The sequence below is a fragment of the Anser brachyrhynchus genome (genome assembly GCF_964034855.1).
Source record: "Anser brachyrhynchus genome assembly, chromosome: Z".
Classification (NCBI taxonomy): Eukaryota; Metazoa; Chordata; class Aves; order Anseriformes; family Anatidae; genus Anser; species Anser brachyrhynchus.
The window spans coordinates 76542427-76557424 of NC_137697.1; the positions used below are offsets into that span (position 1 = coordinate 76542427).

The window sequence follows — 14998 nt, forward strand, 5'->3', positions numbered from 1 at the left end:
GGTGTGGCTCACCGCTCTGGAGTTCCCCAGTTCCTCCTTTCTACCCTTTCTAAAAATGGGAGTGATGTTTCCCTTTTTAATGTAAATAGTACACTTGTTAGAAATATAGGTATGTCATTATAATTCTGGTCTGTTAGGTAATAGAATTTCATCATTAGGATTCTTTTTGTCCAGATCATAGTTATGTCAGAAATCACAGAATACAGTTAGTTAATTAGCAAATTTATGGACTACTTTTATCCCATTTTGGTAGTGAAAACTTGAGTTGCCTAATTAAGTAGAATTAAGACACTGTTTTTTTTTTTTTTTTTTTTTCTAGTGTGACATAGATACCCTGATGAAAATCAGTATTTATTACAGTAATTATCATTATCTGTTGGGCTGATTTAAAACTGATCTCAAGTACTTTGGTTCTAAAGTTAAGCAATTTGTGTTAAGCGGTGCCATCTGTATGTATGGCCACTGTGGATGCTAGATAAGCAGACTGGCAGGTAAGGTATTACACAGTATCGTATTTAAACTAGGTGGTTATATTATTAGTATTAGTACTTTCTGAAATTGCATGCCTTTTTGAAATAAAATGGATTATACTATTACTTGTCCTCTTTTAAGCAGATGTATTTAACGTTTTAGTTATGAAATATTTGATGGGAAAGCTCACTGGGGAGATTCTTGGCACTTGAAATCAAGTTCACTTGGAAGGTGGAGAAGGAATTTTAATAACTGCAGCAAAGGTAATTTGATATATTCTTAGCAATAAGTAAGCCTATGACAGCATACTTACTGCCACAAATCAGACTAAAGGCTCTATTCATGAATGAATCATGTCCCGTTTACACTCCATTTTTATGTAGTGTAAGTTTAATGGAAATATCTTGTCATGTATCTTTTGTGTAACGTTTCATGTAGCTAAACCTTTTTAAAATGAATATATATATATGAACATATATACATATAAATGTGCTAAGCATGAGTAAAATAGAGAAACTTTAAATTGGTTTAAAAAACTTTTTAATTCTAAAAATCCAATGAGCTACAAATTTATTTTATGATTTTTAATTCCCAGAATTAATTTAGCCCAGGAAACTAGGAGAAGACTCTCATGTTGTTGGGCAATTGGAATATCTGCACAAGCTGGAGGAGATGGAAGAGCAAAGGGGATCTTCTTTCTTTCACATTTCATTAGGGTTGGAGTGTTTTAATATATTTAGTATATTTAGCATTTCACCATGTGAAAGCATGAGTTAGACTAGAATTTAGGTTGGGTAAACAAACAAAAGTAGAATTACATCATTATTTTTGTCTGATTCATGGTCCTGGTCATGATTCATCGTTTTATTTTTAAATTTCTGAATAATTATGTCATAATTTTAATCCATCTTTTTTGTTTGTTTGTTTGCTTGTTTTGATTGCCCCCCCGGACTTTACTTACTTACTTGTGGAACTTGTAATCTGTGACAATGCATTGGTTTCAGTTTGGAATACATATAGAATAACAACATTTTCATGGCATGAACACTACAGGACTTTGTGAACCCACAACAGAGGATGACATTATTTTCTAGGCAGCATGTCACCCCCATGTGAGATTTTTTCCTTCCCCATTTCCATAACAGCTCTTTTATCCTCCATGTTGCTTTTCTTTTGTGTTCCATCCAGACTGGACTCCTCCTGCCCCAGAGGGGTCCTCTACCTGCCATTTGCATCTGGACCATAAATATTTTATATAGTCCACAATGCTTTATGCATATTTTAACTGAACAATACCCATTTTGTAAATTGTCTGTCAGTATGATGTATGCCTGGTTATGGCCATGAAAAATGTGTTCAGTATCGCAATAATATCAAAATATCAACAAATTTCATTGATTTTTCTGCCAGCATTTGCAAAATAAGAACAGTTTGAAATTTCTGGACCTAGCTTCTGAGGAGATGTGACAAATTGTGTCAGTTTCCAGGAATCTGTATAAATATGCATGGATGTTCAGCTGAGTCTTACTGGCAACCAGACCAGGTGGGTCTCATTAGCTCCAGCTCAGGAAGATAAAAGGTAGACATCCAAAATGAACTTAGGTCCGTTGGTTGTGATGAGAGGTTTAAAAGCTCAGACTGTGTTTAATATTTGTTAGCGATGTTCCAAGAAGCAGCATACTCCATCAAACAAAAGAAATAACAATTCTTTAATGCCTATTAAGCATTTCATATGTCCAGATAATTATTTTGTATTCTAAGCCTCTTAGTTTTTTTTTTTTTCAGAATTCTACTCTAAGATCTAACAAAATTTATGTCCCTGTTTTGTTTTTTTTTTTTTTGGTCCCCCCCATAAATCTGTTATGACAGATTTATGTCCCTAAAAATAAATGTCTTGCTAGTTTGAGAGGCATCAGGTGTTACTGAATGTTTCTGTTCTGCATCAATAAACAGTTTTTCACGTATAGTATGCATGAACGTGTGCCCCTTTCTTAAATAAGTGGTAGATATGGTAGGAACTGTGTCTTTTAGGAAGGAAATTAAAGACAAGGCTCTCAGTGGGGTTTTACTATGCATCTGAGCTTCTGGAGCAGGTCTGGTAGGTTGGTGTACTTTCCCACTCTTTCAGTCTGTGAATTATTTGCGAAGTGAAAGGGAAAACTTTATAGACAGGTTCCAGGGCCTTATGGAAAACTCGACTCCTATTTCAGAAAATCTGCTAGAGGATCAAGAATGAATCTCTGAGGACTGGAATTACCTGCTTGTTAAAGAATCATCCTGCCACCTGGTAAATAGTAAAAACCCCAAATCCCTCAGAATAATGATAGTTCTTTTTTTCTAAATTTTTATGCTTTCAATTGCATGAGTGTGACTGTGGTTTTCTTTGATTGCATTTATACGTGACTTTTAATATTTAGAAATGGGCCCTTAAGAAAAAGCCCTCTTTCCTTTAAAAATGATTTACTTTTAGAGGAATTTTACATTGGGCTGTGGCTGTAACAACAATCTGTTTGAAAGGAATTTTTACTGTAGTTATAAACCTCTGAAAAACTTGCCAATTAGTTGAAAAACACTATCTTTCTCCTGCCTGAATGCTATTTTCATCTTATATTACTGCGTTTAAAGCAGTTATGGTAGCAAAATATTTTTATATACTGTACTTTTACTACAAACACATACCTATGTTCCTCTCAGTACTAAATTTGTGGTGAAAAGTCACTGAGTTGTTATGTGGGTATTCATAGTGCATTTTTATGTGCATTGATTAATTTTACATTCTTTGTACCATAAATCAAGGTAATAAGGAGAATTTTCAAATGTGCCACTGCAAATATATCTTTCACATTGCCTTTTTTCTATTTATAACCCTTTTTTTTTTTTTTTTTTTTTTTGTACATAAAGTGTTCTTATATACTGTAGAGTAGCTGATGTATAGTAATGGGTGTAGAGCTGTAAAAGTCTCTCTTGGCACTCTTAACATGGCCAGATTATTACTGTGTTCTCTGATTCAGCTAGATGTGTTCAAGGATCTTCTCTGGTCTGAAAGGTCAGCTGCTTTTAGTTGTGCACTGGCAGAATACTAATACTGTCCTTATTCAAATTACCTGCTACAGTACTTATTAAATTGATGGCCTTGTGCTCTAATTTAATACTGTCATCGTTCAGAGGCAGGTCGCAGCTGCACTCTGCGCTGAATTAGGTGGTGCTGAGGCAAAGTTCAAGCAGAAAACATAGTTTTGGGCTGCATTTTCCCACTAAATTAGCAGTCAGATGCAGTGTATAATTAATTAGCACAAACCAGGGAAAGCTTGTCATTTAATAAGCCTTTTTTATTTCCACATTACACAAACAGTAGGAATTGATCCATTAAGTGCCTAGCTATTAATGCTGTTTAATGTATGTCTGGTTCTTAAATTGAGATGTCTAGTTACATACGTTCAGTATTTAAGAGCTCCTCACAGATAGTTCAGTGTTTGCTGAGATTTTAAGTCATGTTCCACAAATCAATAATGGCTTCATTAATGAATCTGAACATTGCTGGTTCAGATAAACGGGCTTGAACTGCATAGGGAATGAATGGTGTCTGACATTGCAATAGCCAAGGCAGTGTAGTATCTATTTTGTTGTCGTAAGTATTAAATATTCTGCTTATATCATGCCACTTATCCTCTACCTTACAGCCTTCTTTTTCCTTATAGTCCTTGCTTATAGTTGCCTAAGGCACTGTATAGCTTTATCTCTTCAGAGTCCTACATGGTATAAAACGTGCAGAATAATACATTTCAACAACCACTTCAAGATGTCTGCAGGAGCAAAGAGGATTGTTGTCCTTAAGAAAAAGTGCAGTATTTGAATCACCCTTGTTTCTTGACAACTGTATTTCTGTACTGGAAATAGCTGTGTTTAGCTTAGTTTTATAATATTCTAGAATATAAAGATTTTAACACTCCATATAGACTATATGCAGTGTGTTTCTAGAAGTCTGTATTGGCAATGAGTCATTAGACTAACTGCCAAATATAATATGAAATCTTGTCTGTTTTGCTCCTGTACGTTGATTCCATGTGGGAAGTGTAGAAACATGGTATTTTGTATTGGGGTTCTGTAGGCAGAACATAGTGATCTGGCTTATTCGAAATAAATGACATGAAATGAACCTAAACTAAAGGCTGGAAACCAGGGAATACTCTCCAACATTTCTTCCCGATTAAGGCAATGTACTTGCAACAGTAGGAGATAAATACTATACTCTCTTCACAGTCTCTCTCCTCTACATCTTGGTTGATTCTGCTGTTTCTCCAACAGATTCGTCAGTCTGTTTTGTCTGGGTCTTTCATTAGCATTTCAAATATTCGCTTGCTGCTGTAGCAGAGTTAGCCCATTTTACACGGAATCACCAATTTTAATCAAGACAAAGACTTCAAGGCAGGTAAAACTCAAAGAACCAACCTTTTCTCATGAAAAAGGGAGAATTCTCTCTTGTGTGTGAGACCCAGATTACATGTACATTATCTTAGAAGGCAGGGGAGGACCACAGAGGTCAACAGGAGACCTCCAGGCTGATGAATCACCACTGCATCTGCTCCAATCTGTGTCAACAGGGCCAGAAGGTCTATGGAGAGGGAGCAGAGCACAGCTTTGGCACTGGGAGAGAGCCAATGATGGTGACTATGTGCCTAAAGAAGATTGAATGGGCTTCAAGTCTACACATTTGCACTTTTTTTTGGGGGGGGGGCGGGGGCAGGGGAGGAGGGTGAGGGAAGAAGCTGAAATGTATGAAGTTGAATGTGTGGGAGAAGTTTCCTACAAATATGTTGTGTTAACTTTACCAATGTTATATCTACTTGTTTGGACAATGTAACTAATATTAAATTGTGGTGATGCTTGGCAGAAGTAAATTTTCTTGTAGTGGTAACCTTGGTTTTCCAAACATTAAGTGAAAAGAGTGACATCTCCCACTCACCTTCATAAGTGCTGCAGGGACTGGCAGGGTGGTCACTGAGCAAGGACAATCTGAGCACTGAGAAACAGACCCAGCTCCAAGCTGCTTTCCATTCCTGCTGACAAGTTAAGCCAAACTCATTCTTTGTGTACCAACCACTCCTGACTACTTGCTTGGTGGAGTGATGTGGGGTTAGGTCACATCCTCAAAATATTTCAAGGTTTCCAAGCAAAATATAAACTGAATAACATTCTTCATGCCCTCATATTATAAAGGGCTCAAATGTGATAAATGGAAGAAGCTGACAATGCTGTTGATGCTCTATTGTTTCCACTTGGCTACAAAACAAGCAAGACAGAAATACATTGATATGCAGGGTGAAGGCCTATAAGCTGGGTTAGAGTCTTCTTTTTTTTTTTTTTTAACAAAATGAAAGTATACATATTTCATATGTCCTGGTTTTAAAGCTTTTTGCAATGTTTGTGATAAAATGTACTGCAGATTTGCATGTTCAAAAACATCCTTGACAGCTATGGAAATTGTGTAGTTTGACAACTCCTCATCTTAGCTAAGGCAAACAAACAAGGCCAAGTTGACTGAAATTTAAAATCTTTCCTCATCCTGAGGATGTGATGGCAGCTTGTTTGCACTGGCATCCAAAAGCCACAGTATTGTCAAAAAATTTAACAAAGCTGAGGTAGCTTTGATTGAGTTGACCTCAAATATGATGTGAACAGCTGTGTGGAAAAGGATGGAAGGTTGTGGAGGGATGCTGTCTATGAGATCCTTTGATCTCTAGTCAGTATTATGTGTAAACACAGTATTTAGATGCCTGAGAAGATCATAAATCATCAGTTACGAAGGGAAGTGAGAATATTCTGTATTTTTATTCTGTCTGTGTGATCTAAGCACTGGTTGAGGGTCTCACTGTGGTGGGCACTGTGCAAAGACAGAACAAATAATATACATGTAAAGATTAGAGCCTTCTTTATCCATGCTAGACAAACCATACTGTCTTCAATCTACTCAAAGAGAGCTCTGTTTCCTCTTGACATCTAGTTTAAATATGTGCTATTTGATAATCACACCAAAGAAATGAAGTGGTGAGGCCTCATTCATGGGAAAGGTATGTATATTACTGATTAAAAAAAATAAAAAATGTATTTTCTGAAAAACTTCTCACTTTGTACCAAAGAGACCATGTTCTGGCATACTGTGCCTCACAGTGAGGGACAGTTAGGGGCTGGTATGCAGAATGGGGCCAGCCAAGCCCAGTCTCGCACAAGATGAGGCTGGTCACAGTGATGAGTTTCTCTGTTTAATTATGGCAGGTAAAGACCTGGTTTGGAGTGTCTGTGTTCAGTGGCACCCATCTCAGTGTAACCCAGGCTCCAACCATGCACTGCAGTGGTTTCTCTCTTTTAACATGAAGAACACTTACATTTGCTTTCCTCGAGCAAAAGCTACTGCCTCTGTCACTTGATCTCCCCATTACACCCCAGGCACAAGTTACTTTTTAATGATAGTATTAGCATTTTTTTGGCTTTTGTCATAAAGAATGACATATTTATATAACATTTCAGTTCAGCAACTGAAGCGACGAGATTAAAAACAGACTAATGCTGCACAGTGAAACAGCTGCCTTTGACATGTTCTCCATCACCTACTTCACAGGTAAGGAGAACCTGCAAAGCTGTTGAATATGCCTGGGGATGGGACACAGGGAGTAATTCTGGGCTCATAGGTGGGCCCTGTAGAGAGCAGAGAGTGATCAGATGTACCCTGGGGGGACACCTGACAGGGTGGAGGGAAGACAGCAAGGGGCATCGCATGGAGCTGAGCAGTAGTTGTGCAGCCTGGAGGTGTGTGGTCGCTTGCTGCTGTGCAGCTTTTTGAGAGACAGCATTTGATAACTCTCAGTAAAGGCGGGGATTTGGCTTACAGGTCCACAATGATGGATTTAATTTCCTGTTTTAGGGACATTGTGGACAGCAAAGACAGTTCAGAGAATAATGGCACTTTAACTAGTGGTATGAATATTTTGAGGAAAGATGGGATTTTTCATTAGAATTGAAAATAAAGGGAAATCTTTTTCTCCCAGAGTCACCCTCATGATGACCTGTACTTCCAATGTAAATAACTGAAGAAAAGCTTGAAAGAAAGAAAATGAGAAGACAGGTAACATATTCTTCTGAATTTTTTAAGGCTTGGTGAACTGCTTTCGTTCTAATTCTTATGACTGAACTGATGATAGAAAAACTGATGATGTCTAAAGGATATAATCTCAGTAATTTCTGAAAGGATTTCTGTTTATTTCAGTTTGTTACGGTGTCCATTGCAACTCATGGTGATGTTGAAAAAACACATTTACTCTACACTTGTACAGCTGGGAGTGTACAGTGTCTTGTTTTTCCAAAGCCACTCTGCAGGTTCAGTTAGGATGCCAGCCTTGTTTAGCATGCTGGCAATAGTAGTTTAATCTTCTAGGTCAGTGGAAGCCAACCCTTAGCAGCTGGAGACTTCAGATTGAAATTTTTAAGTTGAAATTTTTAAGATTGAAATTTTTAGATTTAAGATGCACGTATGCATTCTTAACAGGTTGCACCTGAGTGCATGAAATCCACTGCATACCTCCATGATGGCACAGAAATTATTCTAGAAGAAAAGACTTCATCTCAAAGCCCCGTGGTAGATATCCCCATGTTAGAAAGAAAACATTGGTTTTAATTTTCTATAAATTTGGGTTTCAGTCCTCCAGAAAGTTTTTCTGCAGGAGCCCTGAGTCTGAGTAGGGTCGTTTTACCGTCAATTAGCTGCAGAAAAGGAATTGTTGTTGAAGAAGGATTCATATTACTGTTGTGGTTTAACCCGGCTGGCAGCTAAACACCACACAGCCATTCGCTCACCCTCCCCCCTCCCTCTCTGGGATGGGGGAGAGAAACGGGAAAGTGAAGCCTGTGAGTTGAGATAAAGACAGTTTATTAAGACAGGGAAATAATAATAACAACAACAACAATAATAATAATAATGATAATAGTATTACTAATAATAATGTGTACGAAACAAGTGATGCACAATGCAATTGCTCACCACCCACTGACCGATGCCCAGCCTATCCCCGAGCAGCCGGCCCCCCACCCCGGCCAGCCACCCCTATATATTGTTTAGCATGACGCCAGATGGTATGGAATACCCCTTTGGCCAGTTTGGGTCAGCTGTCCTGGGTCTGTCCCATCCCAGCTCCTGCTGCACCCCCAGCCTGCTCACTGGCAGGACAGAGCGAGAAGCCGAAAAGTCATTGGCTTGGTGTAAGCACTGCTCTGCAACAATTAAAACATCAGCATGTTATCAGCGCTCTTCTCATCCTAATCCAAAACATAGCACCCTACCAGCTACTAGGAGGAAAATTAACTCTGTCCTAACTGAAACCAAGACAGGGGTGGTTTTTGATTATACATATATTTAGTAACACTAAATCACTGTCTTACAAATAACTTATTTTAAACTGACTTTCCTCAAAAAATGTGTCATTTTTTTTTTCACAGAACTAACCAAAGTTAACTGCTTCATTATTTTGTCCAACTTTGGCAGAAGGTGTAGTAATAAGAAATCTGTACTTCTGTTTTCTAATCACCAAATTTTGAATAATTTTGTTTTATCCTATTGTGATATTTAGATTTTTTTTTTAATTTCTTTTGTGCTCTAACATTGTTACACAGTTAAAAACCTACTGCAAACCCTCCAAACCCTGAAACTGAAGATAAAACAAAAAAGTAATAAAAAGAAAACAAAACAGTAGGAAAAAGTATAAATCAGAACTAAGGAACATGGTTGTAATAAACACTTTACTCATGATTGATTCACATGTCTATTCACATCACATATAAATTGTACATGAACGGAGATCCAAATTCAGTGTGTATCTGTCGGTATATAAAAGGCAGCTAAATCTGCCTGTATAAATCTCACTGATGTTGCACTCTGTCACAAAGCAAGTATTTTGCATAATTAGCCCGGATACTCAGCCACAGTTTTCAGGAGCCAGCTAGTTCACTGCCCTCACTGCAATAGGATGACACTCACTATAATAGGAGCTCCTGACTGCTTAGCAGTCTTGGTAATTAGGCCTTTTATTTAATTGCCTAAGTATGGATTCAGAAGCCTAATTTTAGGCATGTCTTTCTTTCTTTTCTTTTTATTCTTGGTATCCTATTAGGTATTACTGAGATGTTGACATGAATATCCATTCTCCTCTTTCTACCACTTACTCTTTTTAAGTACTCCATTTCCAAAGTACATGCTGTGGTAGAATTCCAACGTAGTGTGCAAGACAGAAAAAAAAAGTAATATGCCATTGAACTGTTAGATTAAACCTGAAAACATTTAAATCATTAGATCACATGATTACACAAAACTGTCTAGGAATGTCTTTTAGCCCAATTTTGCAACTTTCATCTCTCCTGGTTTTTTATCCCACTGACTAAGCAAATATTCCTGTTCTTCATTGCCATATTGAGATATGGCTGACAGATGGTTGTTCCACTTCACAGTGAAAATACTTATTGCACGTTCTTTGGACCTGTATAGACTCATGTAAAAATTAGTCAGTATTAGGACAGACTGCTTTTTGTACACTCTTCTATCTATATGTGTTTGTTGAATGTTAAAATCTACCAGCAAATAATTTCCAACCCTGAATTGTGCAGAAAAAAAGTAGGATTAATAAAGTTCAAGGTAGACACTCACTGTCATTGGGATCAGAACGAACATGTCTTTTTCCTTGGGTGTTCCTGCTGTCGAAGCTATTGGGCATTGGCTGTGGCTGGAGGTGATATTCTGACCTTAATGGCATGATGGACTGATTTAGTGTGGCTAAGTCTTTGTTATCAGAAGGTGCAATTTTCCAAGGCATCTTGCTTTTAAATAAATTTAAAAAAGCATCTTGTTCAAAACATTAAACTTTCCTTCCTAATACAATGGATTTTATGTTTTAAACTTGTATCTTTTTTCAGCAGACAAACTTTTTGTTTCCTGTTCCAAACTTATTAGGACACAGTTGTAGTTATCTCCAAAGTACATTTGGCACTGCCACCTAAATTTCTTTATGAAATTTTAACTAGAAAGGTGGTGGGACTGTGTATTTCAGGCTGTGACTTTGACACCTTGTTGGGAGAAGAAGAAATCAACAGATGTCAGACAGTAAGAAACCGGTGTCTAGAACTGGAAACTGTTTAGAGTTTTTGAATCTATAAAATTAAACGGAGAATCCCAACATTTTTGCTTTTGGTCTTTAACAGTACTGTTTCACCACCAGTCATAATCTTTATTGATACTTCTGACATTTCCTATTCAAAGAGTAGTTGAAGAGTGAAAGACAAATTTATTTGCTGGGCATTTCACAGTATCGGTAACAATTTATTAATCAATATTGATGATATTTTTGATGATATAATTATCAAAATTTTGATGATATAATCATCAAAAATATTACATCAAAAAATGGTTGCATTACAATACATATTTCTTACATAATAACTAGTCCATCTATCCATAAATACAGTGCTAAACATTGTGTCTTTTTTTGCACTGATTATGCTATTTTTGTAAGACAACAGAATATCTTACAGATGTAAGACCTTAGGATTTTTTTCCTTTAACTCACGTTAAGATGCCTTTCTTCTATATCTGCCGTAGTGTTATAGAAAATATGACACCATCATTTAAAACAAGTCAGAAGAAACTTCTAAATATCTGTAACTGGGGGAGAGAGGGATGCTGAAAATTCACATAAAGGATTTTTGCATACTTAGAACCTAAAATAAGGAGTAATTAACTGTTCCAAATATCCTCCCACTTATAATAATAGGATGTCTTCAGTCAAATTTGCAGAATTTATTTTATTTCGCTAATTGATTGGTATATTCATCATTCAATGATATATTAGGTAGAGCTGGATTCTAAATGACTTTTCTCTGATAAGCCTTCCAATTAATTCTTCTCACACTATTTTCCTGGTGACATCTGAACTTCTTTCATTATATAAAACACATCTTGAATAAGACATTGCTGAATAATAATCAGGGATCCTAACATGTTCAAAATTAGAACCCCTGACAAAGTCAAATGCATTCTGATTTAGACAATGACCTCACCTAATGCCATTTTCAGTGTATCATGTTGAAGGGGATATATAGCTTTCCTTTTTTTTGCATATCTACCCTCAAGTTAGAAATTCTAAAGAAAAAAAAAAGAAAAAAAAAACAGAAGCAATTATAAATACTGTTATGTGATCTCACATATTAAAGCCTTATTAGAACACAGAGTGTCTATGAATGTTATATTTTTATTCTACATTGTCTGACAATTTTCTCCCTTTTTTGCCTTATTAACCTGTCTTAGAACAGTATTTCTTTATTTGGGCAAGTAGAAAAGGAAATAAGTTATTCTTTAAAATGTATGTTAAATGAAGTACTGTATTACATTTACTTCCAATTTGCATTTTTCTTAATACGTCCAACAGATTTCTTTTGCACAGATAGCATTTCATAAACCAGAGAACACTGATAATATCTAATTTAACTGACTTGCTAATACAAGAAGCAGATAATTTTAAATGGACCTTACATCTTTATAGGATGTTAGAAATGAAGACATTACTTCAAAATGTAGGTAATTATTGCCTCCTCTTTTATCAGTGCTATTTTCTGAGGTATTATCATAAGACAGCACTTTAGTATTAAGCAGGGCCTTAGAGTGGCAATAAATCAGTCCAACTGAGTCATCATTGTCCAAGGCATCTGAACTACTGAAATGTTGTGGATCCTACAGAGAGTGTGAAATCACTTGACCCTTGGCATTAACCTTTACTGAATGAATAGACACTGCTTTCCACATCGTGGAACAAAAGCAGAATAGTATTGATTAAACACCACATTCACTTGATATTAAATACTGACTGAACTCACTTCTTGCTTTCCAGCTCCAGTGGGAGAAACCCAGAGAGTTGCTGAGTCTCAGGAGAATGCGTGTTTGTAATTCAGAGCAATGTTTTTCCTGCAAAGATTTCTTTTCTTTTCTTTTTTTTTCTTTTTTTCTTTTTCTTTTTTTTTCTTTTTTTTCTTTTCTTTTCTTTTCTTTTCTTTTCTTTTCTTTTCTTTTCTTTTCTTTTCTTTTCTTTTCTTTTCTTTTCTTTTCTTTTCTTTTCTTTTCTTTCTTTTCTTTTCTTTTCTTTCCTTCCCTTCCCTTCCCTTCCCTTCCCTTCCCTTCCCTTCCCTTCCTTCCCTTCCCTTCCCTTCCCTTCCCTTCCCTTCCTTCCCTTCCCTTCCCTTCCCTTCCTTCCCTTCCCTTCCCTTCCCTTCCCTTCCTTCCCTTCCCTTCCCTTCCTTCCTTCCCTTCCCTTCCTTCCCTTCCCTTCCCTCCCTTCCCTTCCCTTCCTTCCCTTCCCTTCCCTTCCTTCCCTTCCCTTCCCTTCCCTTCCCTTCCCTTCCCTTCCCTTCCTTCCTTCCCTTCCCTTCCCTTCCCTTCCCTTCCCTTCCCTTCCCTTCCCTTCCCTTCCTTCCTTCCCTTCCCTTCCCTTCCCTTCCCTTCCTTCCTTCCCTTCCCTTCCCTTCCCTTCCCTTCCCTTCCTTCCCTTCCCTTCCCTTCCCTTCCCTTCCCTTCCCTTCCCTTCCTTCCCTTCCCTTCCCTTCCCTTCCCTTCCCTTCCCTTCCTTCCCTTCCCTTCCCTTCCCTTCCCTTCCTTCCCTTCCCTTCCCTTCCCTTCCCTTCCCTTCCCTTCCTTCCCTTCCCTTCCCTTCCTTCCCTTCCCTTCCCTTCCCTTCCCTTCCCTTCCCTTCCCTTCCCTTCCCTTCCCTTCCCTTCCCTTCCCTTCCCTTCCTTCCCTTCCCTTCCCTTCCCTTCCCTTCCCTTCCCTTCCCTTCCCTTCCTTCCCTTCCCTTCCCTTCCCTTCCCTTCCCTTCCCTTCCCTTCCCTTCCCTTCCCTTCCTTCCCTTCCCTTCCCTTCCCTTCCCTTCCCTTCCCTTCCCTTCCCTTCCCTTCCTTCCCTTCCCTTCCCTTCCCTTCCTTCCTTCCCTTCCCTTCCCTTCCCTTCCCTTCCCTTCCTTCCCTTCCCTTCCCTTCCCTTCCCTTCCCTTCCCTTCCCTTCCTTCCCTTCCCTTCCCTTCCCTTCCCTTCCCTTCCCTTCCCTTCCCTTCCCTTCCCTTCCCTTCCCTTCCTTCCTTCCCTTCCCTTCCCTTCCCTTCCCTTCCCTTCCCTTCCCTTCCCTTCCCTTCCCTTCCCTTCCCTTCCCTTCCCTTCCCTTCCCTTCCCTTCCCTTCCCTTCCCTTCCCTTCCCTTCCCTTCCCTTCCCTTCCCTTCCCTTCCCTTCCCTTCCCTTCCCTTCCCTTCCTTCCCTCCCCTCCCCTCCCCTCCCCTCCCCTCCCCCTTGGATCAATAACTGGCAGCCATGATTAGCCATGAGTATGTATTGTCAATTCTGACCTGTGTACTTTATTACTTGAGGTGAGAGGTCACAGTGCTGTGACTAATAATGCAGTTGTTCTAGGCATTAATTGTTTCCCTCCTGTAATGCAAGCATTATATATATATATGTATATTTTAACACTCTGCTTTGTTATAACTCTTTACCAAATCCCATAGCTATTTGCTTTGAAAGTCTGATTAATCTGCTGGATGGCATCATATTTACAAAAGCTGAGATTTTCTAATTTTCCTCTTGGCAGGAATGTGGGTTCCCTGGAACTTTGAAGAATCAAAGTGGGAATCCTGGAAATTAACTCTCAACCAATGCCACAGAAGAAAGTTGCTGCTTCATTCCATAGGTGAGGAAATTGAAGAAATAAAACCAGGAGAAGAATAAACAGAAAGATTTTTTTTTTCAGTAAATTTTTCTGTGTTTCATTTTAGGGCATATTCTGCTTTCATGTGCGGAGCTGTAAGCCCAGAGCAGCTCAGCAACATGCTCCTATAGTCAGTCCTTCCCTGGCTCTGTTGATTCAATGCATAAAAGGTTGACAGTGAAGTAAACGTGAAATACAGTATAATGAATAGAAGCAGCTGCAACAGCATCACAGTCTGTCTGCAAGCAGATGACCATTCCTGTCTGAAAGTGTTCCAAAAACCTGCCTGAATTTAATTTGCTCTTTAAAACTGAAAGTGTTCTGATTATTATTCAATAATTAATTACATATTTTAAAAACAGGCTTTATACTATGTGTAATACTTTTGGGAAAGCTCACCACAAATAGTGATTCATATAGGCAACTCTAGCATTGTATTTTTTATTTTTATTTTTTATTTAAAAATATTTTCTAATACTGTAAGCCAGTGGTATTACATCACTTTTCACAAATGTTTTTATCACCAGGGTCTTGGTAAGGTTATCTTCTGCTTGCAGATTCCTCATTGTGTAAGTTTTAAGTGCAGCACGTGTAGCTTTTTGGCTAAATATCAGAATTCAACCTATGGAGTATACTTTACATATGTAAGACCACCTACATATTAATGTGTTTCTAAAAATATATAATATTGAAAGAATAGAGAAAATGATTTCACAGGTCTGTGAAAAACAAAACAAACAAACAAAAAA

The 14998-nt window shown here is 38.0% G+C and overlaps 1 long non-coding RNA gene across 1 annotated transcript; it reads left to right on the forward strand.

Moving 5' to 3' along the window:
• Positions 1-2506: 2506 nt before the first annotated feature.
• Positions 2507-14259, forward strand: LOC308185121. The gene is made up of 4 exons (XR_013943136.1): positions 2507-2758; positions 6997-7087; positions 7515-7591; positions 14133-14259. It is a non-coding gene; the product is annotated as an uncharacterized lncRNA (long non-coding RNA).
• The last annotated feature ends 739 nt before the right edge of the window (positions 14260-14998 follow it).